The sequence below is a fragment of the Phyllobates terribilis genome, unplaced genomic scaffold (assembly GCF_046119375.1).
Source record: "Phyllobates terribilis strain yellow unplaced genomic scaffold, ASM4611937v1 Scaffold_2__4_contigs__length_985480577, whole genome shotgun sequence".
In the NCBI taxonomy this organism is placed as follows: Eukaryota; Metazoa; Chordata; class Amphibia; order Anura; family Dendrobatidae; genus Phyllobates; species Phyllobates terribilis.
Genome location: NW_027362762.1, coordinates 603,528,022 through 603,538,745, shown reverse-complemented (window position 1 = coordinate 603,538,745; position 10,724 = coordinate 603,528,022).

Here is a 10,724-nt window from a genome sequence, read left to right as displayed (position 1 = left end):
GATTAACAGACTGCAGATGTCAAATTCACAGTGCTGATCAATTTAATCTGTAGAAAATCTCACTGCAACGTGTGGATTTGGTAAAACCCACCATATGTCTCTGTAAGGCCCCCTTTACACATTCTGGTACTGGAAAAAACAGTACTAGTGCCATCCATGTCTGTGTGTAACATCCGTGTGCCGCATCAGTGTGACACGTACCGACACCTGGGAAAAAGCAGTACAGTTAACGCTGTTACCAGGCGCAGCATGCTGAAGCCAGCTCTCATCATTGTCGCCTGGTCTCCCTGCGATCAACATGACCAGGCGACAATGATGAGAGTTGGAGTCAGCACCCGCTGTGTGTGTATAGCGCATTTTAAATAAATTAAACGGCGTGGGGTTCCCCTTCATTTTCCTAACCAGCTGAGAGAAAGCCGACAGCTGGAGGCTGGTGTTAATATTCTGGGAAGGAGCCAATAGCCATAAATGTTCCCAGACTGTTAATAGCAGCTCACTGCTGTTTGCTTAGCCTTTACTGGTTAGTAAAGGGGAATCCCCCCTCCCCCCCCCCCCCCCCGAAAAAAAAAATGACTTGGGCTCCCCCTATTGTTACTAACTAGCAAAGGCTAAACGGACAGCTGCGGGCTGATATTAATAGGCTTGGAAGGGACCATGGATATTGGCCCCCTCCCAAACTAAAAGAATCAACCCTCAGCCACCCCAGAAATGGCGCATTCATTCGTTTCACCAAATCTGGCGCTTAGCCTCTGCTCTTTGCACTTGCCCTGCTGAGTAAAAGAGGGTTATTGTGGGGGAGTACTTTTTTCAATTAAAAGACTTTTCTCTATGTGTGTCTTTATTAATTTTGACAATGGGGTTAGTTATGGGGGTATCTAATAGACACCTCTCCATTACTAACCTCTGAGCTTAATGTCAGCCGACATTACAAAGCTGAAATCAACCCCAAAAATACTTCCCCATTTGCAGCCTGAAGAGGGAAGAGCAGAGGCTAATTGCCAGATTTAGTGCATCTAATATACACTGCTCAAAAAAATAAAGGGAACACTTAAGCAACAGAATATAACTCCAAGTAAATCAAACTTCTGTTAAATCAAACTATCCACTTAGGAAGCAACACTGATTGACAATCAATTTCACATGCTGTTGTGCAAATGGAATAGACAATAGATGGAAATTATTGGCAATTATCAAGACACACTCAATAAAAGAGTGGTTCTGCAGGTGCGGACCACAGACCACATCTCAGTACCAATGCTTTCTGGCTGATGTTTTGGTCACTTTGGAATGTTGGTTGTGATTTCACACTCGTGGTAGCATGAGACGTACTCTACACCCCACAGAAGTTGCTCAGGTAGTGCAGCTCATCCAGGATGGCACATCAAGGCGAGCTGTGTCTGACAGCGTAGTGTCCAGAGGCTGGATGCGCTACCAGGAGACAGGCCAGTACACCAGGAGACGTGGAGGGGGCCGTAGGAGGGCAACAACCCAGCAGCAGGACCGCTACCTCCTCCTTTGTGCAAGAAGGAGCACTGCCAGAGCCCTGCAAAATGACCTCCAGCAGGCCACAAATGTGCATGTGTGTGCACAAACAGTTAGAAACGGACTCCATGAGGGTGGTATGAGGGCCTAACGTCCACAGATGGGGGTTGTGCTCACAACCCAACACTGTGCAGGATGCTTGGCATTTGCCACAGAACACCAGGATTGGCAAAGTCACCACTGGCGTCCTGTGCTCTTCACAGATGAAAGCTGGGTCATACTGAGCACGTGACAGAGTCTGGAGACGCCGTGGATAGCGATCTGCTGCCTGCAACATCCTTCAGCATGACCGGTTTGGCAGTGGGTCAGTAATGGTGTGGGGTGGCATTTCTTTGGAGGGCCGCACAGCCCTCCATGTTCTCGCCAGAGGTAGCCTGACTGCCAATAGATCCTCAGGCCCCTTGTGAGACCATATGCTGTTGCGGTTGGCCCTGAGTTCCTCCTATTGCAGGACAATGCCAGACCTCATGTGGCTGGAGTGTCAGCAGTTCAGCATAGTGTCAGCATAGCATTGAAGCTATGGACTGGCCTGCGTGTTCCCCATACCTGACTCCGATTGAGCACATCTGGGACATCATGTCTCGCTCCATCCACCAACGTCATGTTGCACCACAGACTGTCCAGGAGTTGGCGGATGCTTTAGTCCAGGTCTGGGAGGAGATCCCACAGGAGACCATCCGCAACCTCATCAGGAGCATGCCCAGGTGTTGTAGGGAGGTCATACAGGCATGTGGAGGCCACACACAATACTGAGCCTCATTTTGACTTGTTTTAAGGACATTACATCAAAGTTGGATCAGCCTGTAGTGTGTTTTTCCACTTTAATTTTGGGGGTGACTCCAAATCCAGGCCTCCATTGGTTAATCATTTTGATTTCCATTGATGATTTTTGTGTGATTTTGTTGTCAGCACATTCAACTTTGTACAGAATAAAGTTTTCAATGAGAATATTTCATTCACTCAGATCTAGGATGTGTTATTTGAGTGTTCCCTTTATATTTTTGAGCAGTGTATATGCCATTTCGGGGGCGGCTGAGGGTTGATGTTTTTAGTCTTGGAGGGGGCCAATATTCATGGCAGACAGCCTGCAGCTGTCTGTTTAGCCATTGCTGCTAAATAATAATAGGGGGACCCCACATCATTTTTGGAGGGGGTCCTACCTTTACTAACCAGTAAAGGCTAAGCAAACTGCTGTGAGCTGTTATTAATAGGTTAGGAACCTTTATGGCTGTTGGCCCCTTCCCAGAATGTTAACACCAGCCCCCAACTGTTGACTTTCCTTCAGCTGGTTAGAAAAACGAAGGGGGACCGCATGCCATTTTTGTTTTAAATTTATTTATTTAAGACACTCTATACACACACAGCAGTTGCTGACTTCAACTGTCATTATTGTCGCCTGGTCGCACTGATCACAGGAAGGTCAGGCGACAATGATGAGAGCTGGCTTCAGCTCCTGGCGCCTGGGAACAGCACTAAGGCTGTCTGCCCACGATGCGTTTTTTAAGCGTTTTTGCAACGGCAATTCCGCTGCAGAAACGCTTAAAAAACGCATTGTAGAAGGCCTGCCATGTTCCCCAATCCAACTAGGTTCTCTCATCCAACTTGCTCTTCGAGAACCTACAATCTGGCTTTCATCTCTGCCATTCCACTGAAACTGCCCTAACCAAAATTACTAATGACTTATTTACCTACAAAGCTAATAGACATTTCTTTATACTCCTCCTTCTAGACTTGGGGTCTGCCTTTGACTCAACCACTTTTTGGATCTCTTTATAACTCACTGTACATTTAGTGTCTCTTATTCCCATACTACCTCTTCATGCTGCTCTTTCTCTTTGTTGGTGTCCTCCAAGGCCCATACCCATGGCTTCCAGTATCATCTATATGTTATGACATTCTCTGGCCCAGACATCAACTCTCTGCTGTCCAGATTCCCAGAGTGTCATATCAACCATAACCTCCTCATCACGTTTCCTAATACTCAAGGTGAAAAAAATAGAACTAACCATCTTTCCTCCATCCCACTTGACTGCGCTACTCAGTCTATCAATATAAACAAAATCATGCTTTCCCCTGCACCGGAAGCCTGCTGCCTTGGAGTAACCCTTGACTCTGCCCTGTTTTTCAAACCGCACATTCAAGCTCTCTCCACTTCCTGCCATTTCCAACTCAAAGATTTTTCCAAAATTCATTCCTTCCTCAATGCCCTCATCATCTTCCACCACGACTATTGCAATATCCTCCTTGGTGGCCTCCCAACTAACACTCTCACACCTCTCCAGTCCATTCTTAATTTTGTTTCCCAATTAATCCACCTCTCCACTCGCTACCCCTCCGGCTCTCCGCTGTGGAAATCTATTCACTGGTTCCCAATTCCCCTACAGATACAGTTTAAACTACTAAAACTGACCTACAAAGCCAATCATAATCTGTCTCCTGCATATGTCTTTAAATTAATCTTCTGATTTCTTCCCACATATAACCTCACAAAACTTCCTTCTATCTTTCACTCTTGTATGTTTCTCACCCAATCACCTTCAAGACTTCTCCCTAATATCCCTCATCTTCTGAAAATTCATGCCCAAATATGTCCAATTGTCTCCCATATACTGAACTTTCAGACTAAACTAGAAAACCCATCACTTCACGAACGTTTACAGCCAGCAATGACACTGCTGTCACCTCATCACCGGAGCTGCAACCCCTCAACCTAGTATCACTTTCCCCATTACCCTGTAAGCCCACGCAGGCAGGGTGTTCTTCCCTTGTGTACCAGTCTGTCTTTGTTATTTTGTTCATTGTAATTTATATCTGTATATTGTATGTAAACCTATGATGTGCCCCCTGGGCCGTGGGGTACTCGGTAGCCGGGCCGGTCGATGCTGGGGATGTCACGGTGGCAGTGACCCGGTCCATGGCCCCAAACGGTCAAATAATGCAAAAGTAAAAGGGGAATAAAGTTTTTAGAGATAATGTTTGTGACGCCACCTGTGGTATGCGGCTATATGGGGCCGCTGCTGCGGTGCAGATCCTCTGGAGCTGATGGTGACGCAGCAGAGTTGGTTCAGCTCTCCACAGGCTGAGCTAATCTCCAGGGCAGTAGATGGTGATTTTATGAGGTAGATGTTGCTGGTGCTGTGTAGTGCAGGGCTGGTGATGGCGCAGTAATAATTCAAGGACACAGTGGGGTGCAGTCTTCAAGGTTTACTCATAGTTGTTCAAGACTCCAGGTTACAAGGGCCAGTATGTAACCTCCCATGTCGTCCTATGTTCACCAGGGAAGGGGTTCAGCAAACTCTCATGTCTCTCAGGAGTGCTTAAACGGGACCCATTCTATGTTCCTTCCTCGATTATATTCCCTGCGCTGGCTCTCACCCTCCTGCCTGCGCCTCACAATCAGTGTCTCAAGCCAGTAACCTCGGGTTTTGGCAGGCGACCTGCAGTATCCTGGACCCCATGCGGCCACCTTTTTGGCGATGTAATTGTTGGTTGTTGGCTGCAGCACCTTGAAAATGCAGCAGCCTACGGTTATCTAGCTGAGCCTGGTTGTTCTCCACTAGTTTAGGGGCCGGTCCCCTCTGCGGCCTGATCCCTCCACGTACCTGTAGATTCGGACGCACTGCTGGCTTCCTGCACTCACTGTGCCCCTGGGATCCCCTCTGTTCCTCCTGGAGCCCTCCGCACTGCTTCTCTCTTCTCTCAGTCTCTCTCCTGGGCCTCTCAGACTAGGCCCGACTCCTCTCTCCACTCCTCCTGAGCAAAGCTCCTCCTGAGCTCCTGCTCCCAGCTCTCTCTCCTCTGTACTGGACTCCTTCTAGATGGTTCCCCTTCTTCTTTTACTCTTTCTGACTGTGCTCCCCTGATCTACTTTCTCCACCCACCTCCTCTACCTAGTTCCATCCTCCAGCTAGGGACCAGGGACTGTGCTCTTTAACCGGGTAACTTATAAAACTTTAAACTCACACTCTTAAACACTCTGCATTATTACTATACCCTTCCGGGTAACTATTTACAGTCTCTCTCTATGCAAGCAATCAGTAGTGGTATTCCCTCCGGGGGAACATTGGCCCACCACTAGATGGCCCTGCCGGGTCATCTTCCTCAGACGTCAGAGGCATGTCCTCCTCCTCCTCCACTCTGTGCACATGGAGGGCATACCATCCGCGCTCTCCCTTATGCCGGGTATAGGTAACCTTGTCACTTGGGTATAGATCCCGGCCTGGATGTCCCTGTTGGAGATGGGACTCCACGTCGCGCCGGTTGACAAAAAAGTCCTTAGCCAATTGCGGCTACCTAATGAAGCCTCATCCGGCTTCCAAATCAAATTTAACCACAGTCCCCTCGGCTCAGGGTGTGGCAGACTTGGTCTTGCAGGCCCGAGTCTTTTCCTGCATATTGCGGGCCCCCATCCTTTCCCACCTCTCCTGTCGCTCCTTGTGGTCCGCTGCCAGCTCGAGAGCTCCCATTCACAGTACTCCTCACTTTTGAGGGCCTCAGCTTGGGTCTCCCGCGAGAACCCCATGAAATCATTCTCTGGGTTATCCCACCGGTACTCCACTCCATCTCCTTTACAGGAGACTGGGGGCGCGGGCGTGGGCTGTAGAGGGGCTCCCTGCTGAGCCTCATATTTCGCGGACCAGCCCCACGTGGGGCGCCTGTACACACATTCGGGTGCGGGGGCAAGGGGTTCCTGTAGGGGACCCAGGAGCAGGTTAGCGCTGTGGGCGCCCAGGGGAGGGGGTTCCTGTAGGGGGCGCAGGAGCACGTTAGCACTGTCAGCGCCCAGGGCAGGGGTGTCGTCGTTACCTGCTCCTCCATCCGCTCCAGCACTGCATGTCGCCTCCAGGTCCAGGATAGGCTCCGCCGGGGCTGGGATGCCGATGGTGGAATGCAGCGGGAACTGCTGCTGGGTCATCAGCTTCTCCAGCAGCTCATCTTTCCACAGCGCGATGGCGGCCTGCTGGGCCTCTTCCATCCACCGGCCCAGCTCCTGCACCTCAGCGCGGAGGAAACCAGTATCCTCCAGGGACAGCTTGGTGAGGACCCCCTCCAGGTTGAGGGAAGATTCAGCTGGCTGCAGGCCACGGGCGGGAGTCTGATGCTTATCTTCGTCCATGTTGCCTGCCGGGTGCGTTCTGTCTCCACTGCTTGTGTCCCCGCCCTGTTTATAAGGTTTTTCTTCTCCTCTCCCCTTTCTGGGGCAGTTTCATGGCAGCTTGCTGTCGGCCACACCTGGAGGCAGCTTCCCCAGACTGATGGACAAGTCTAGGTATATGGCCACAGGTGCATGGGGCAGGATCCGCTTTTGGCGCCATTCTGGTACCCGGCCCACGATGGGAGTTCTCTTGTCATCCTCAATCACACACATAATGGCGCCCGTTCTTCTGGGGCAGGCGCCGCATTCAGTATCAATCACAGTCTATAGGCGCACAGGACCCGTGATAACGGGTTGGTTCATCCTGTTTGTGACGCCAAGTATAATGCGCCCCCTGGGCTGTGCGGTACTCGGTAGCCGGGCCGGTCGATGCTGGGGATGTCACGGTGGCAGTGACCCGGTCCGTGGGCCCGGGCAGTCAAATAATGGAAAAGTAAAAGGGGAATAAAGTTTTTAAAGATAATGTTCGTGACGCCGCCTGTGGTATACGGCTATATGGGGCAGCCGCTGCGGTGCAGATCCTCTGGGGCTGATGGTGACGCCGCAGAGTTGGTTCAGCTCTCCACAGGCAGAGCTAAGCTCCGGGGCAGTAGATGGTGATTTTATGAGGTAGATGTTGCTGGTGCTGTGTAGTGCAGGGATGGTGATGGCGCAGCAATAATTCAAGGACACAGTGGGGTGCAGTCTTCAAGGTTTACTCACAGTTGTTCAAGACTCCAGGTTACAAGGGCCAGTGTGTAACCTCATACGTCGTACTATGTTCATCAGGGAAGGGGTTCAGCAAACTCTCAAGTCTCTCAGGAGTACTTAAACGGGACCCCATTCTATGTTCCTTCCTCGGTTGTCTTCCCTGCGCTTGCTCTCACCCTCCTGCCCTGCGCCTCACAATCAGTGTACCAAGCTAGTATCCTCGGATCTTGTCGGGCGACCTGCAGTCCCCTGGACCCTTTTTGGTGATGTAATTGTGGTTGCACCTTGAAAATAAAGCAGCCTCCAGTTATCTAGCTGAACCTGGTTGTTCTCCACTAGTTTAGGGGCCGGTCCCCTCTGCGGCCTGATCCCTCCACGTACGTGTAGATTTGGGCGCACGGGTGGCTTCCTGCACTCACCGTGCCCCTGGGATCCCCTTTATTCCTCCTGGAGCCCTCCGCACTGCTCCTCTCTTCTCTCAGTCTCTCTCCTGGGCCTCTCAGACTATGCCCGACTCCTCTCTCCACTCCTCCTGAGCAGAGCTCCTCCAGAACTCCTGCTCCCAGCTTTCTCTCCTCAACTGTCTGCTTCTAGATGGTTCCATTGCCTCTCATACTCCTACTGACGGTGCTCCCCTGATCAACTTCCTCCACCCACACCCACTACATGGTTCCACCCTCCAGCTAGGGACCAGGGACTGTGCTCTCCCTTAGGAGCAATTTCGCCCTTCCATACTGAAGTGGAGTGTATAGAATGCAAGTGTATGGGTCCTGGGTAGTACCCCATCCTTACCTGAGAGTGGGATACCACACCTCTGGGTGAGATGCAGTACCTCTGTCGATACTAAACCCGCAGGGGCACCACAAACCCTTTTCACATGTACAGCACCATGAAATCAATGGTGCTTTAAAAATAAATACTAACAATATAGTGCAATGTAAGAGCTTCATAACTCTTCTAGTTATAAAACCACATATCCTATAGTGTCTTGCAGATATTAGTTATTTCTTTAGTACTAGCGGGGAAAAAAAGCAGGTCCAATGTATTAAAAGCAGTTATGAAGGTGATCATTAAGATGATACACATCTTTCCTGATTTTCCCATAAACATGCTGTAGGGGTTTTACTCACTTGGGTGCGACGGGAGGAAAACAAGGAGCATGTTCCTTTAAAAGTTCATGTCGGTTTATTGCTTCATAAACCAATAAGCAAGAAAAGAAAACAAACAGCTTTTAGTTCAGGCAAACAAAGAAAAGTGTTTGCCTGAACTAAGGCAAGTCACTGCTTAATCAGCCCTGTGGGCACACAGGCTACATAAAGTCCAGTATCCTGGCTCGGTCTGGAGCCAACCACACACAGGAGGCCTTCTCCCTCCAAACACACAGACCATGTGGCAAACAGCAGCCTCCATTTTATAGGCTGTTAACCACACCCAGAGGTTAGGTATGTGGGTTGCTGGACCCGCCCATTCTCTCCTAGCTACCCGTAACCCGGCTCCCAGGTGCACCAGTTAGTCCTCTTAGTGCTTATGTGCACTAGAGAAAATACTCCGGGCTACATCACAGAGATCAGCGATACATACTGTGATACATACCTCCCATCGACTACACGACTATTAGCCACCTTACAATGCCCATTCAGAAATGTCTGCAGCCTATTTTTTACTTTTCCCCATGAATAACACCAGCATGATTAGCCACCAATGCAAGCGTATAATAGAGTAAAAAATAATGTCTATGAGCCACGAGCATTAAAGGGGTTGTCCCAGGAACAAAGGTTCATTTTAATCAATACATCTTTGAATAATAATAACTTCCACAATTGGATGTGTTGAAATAAAATTCTCCTGTCCTGTACCCTGATCGCTTAGATACTTCATTAATGTGAATCTGAAAATGCTTGTGTTCCACTTTGAGTCACTTTGTGAATCTTTTTTAAATGTTTATTGTTAAATATTTTCCCATGAGAAATTTAATAAAACTTAAATTTGAAAAAAAAAAACCTTGTCTGGGAAAAAATGCATTTGTTCACCGGTAGCGCTCACACAAGATTACAGCAATTGGAAAGACATGAGATCAAGTGCCAAGCACCCATGCTCTGTTAAAATCCAAAGGGGAACCCAGACAGTCAGTCAACCTCTCTCCCCCTCAAGAAAAATAACACATTGTGCCTATGCCCTACAGTATTCAGTGTATGTAAGAAAATTAAGTTTATCATAGTTTTTACTATGGCTTTCCAGTGTCCTGAATGCAACCACTCACGCTCTACTGAAAGGTCAAATTCTGCATCTTCAATACCTCCAACATATACAAATTTCAGCCTTCACACAAATATTATAGTGGTGTAAAAAAGTGTTTACCCCCGTCCTCATTTCTTATTCTATTGCATGTTTTTCACACTTAAATGTTTCAGATCCCAAAACAAATGTAAACATTAGACAAATATAACACATGTAAACAAAAAATGCAGTTTTTAAATGAAGGTCTTCATTATTAAGGGAAAAGAAAACCAAACCTACAGGGCCCTGTGTGGAAAGATGATTGCCCCAATCCCCTTAAGACATAAATTAACTGTGGTTTATCACATCTTTGGGAAACTTTTCAATTTTCCTAGCCACACACAGGCCTGATTACTGCCACAGCTGTTCTCAATCAAGAAATCACTTAAATAGGACCTGCCTGGCAAAGTGAAGACGACCAAAAGATTCTCAAAAGCTAGACATCATGACGCGATCCAAAGAAATTTAGGAACAAATGAGAAACAAAGTAATGGAGATCTATCAGTCTGGAAAAGGTTGTAAAGCTACAGTACAGACCAAAAGTTTGGACACACCTTCTCATTTAAAGATTTTTCTGTATTTTCATGACTATGAAAATTGTAAATTCACACTGAAGGCATCAAAACTATGAATTAACACATGTGGAATTATATACTTAACAAAAAAGTGTGAGACAACTGAAAATATGTCTTATATTCTAGGTTCTTCAAAGTAGCCACCTTTTGCTTTCATGACTGCTTTGCACACTCTTGGCATTCTCTTGATGAGCTTCAAGAGGTAGTCACCGGAAATGGTTTTCACTTCACAGGTGTGCCCTGTCAGGTTTAATAAGTGGGATTTCTTGCCTTATAAATGGGGTTGGGACCATCAGTTGTGTTGTGCAGAAGTCAGGTGGATACACAGCTGATAGTCCTACTGACTAGACTGTTAGAATTTGTATTATGGCAAGAAAAAAGCAGCTAAGTAAATAAAAACGAGTGGCCATCATTACTTTAAGAAATGAAGGTCAGTCAGTCTGAAAAATTGGGCAAACTTTGAATGTGTCCCCAAGTGCAGTTGC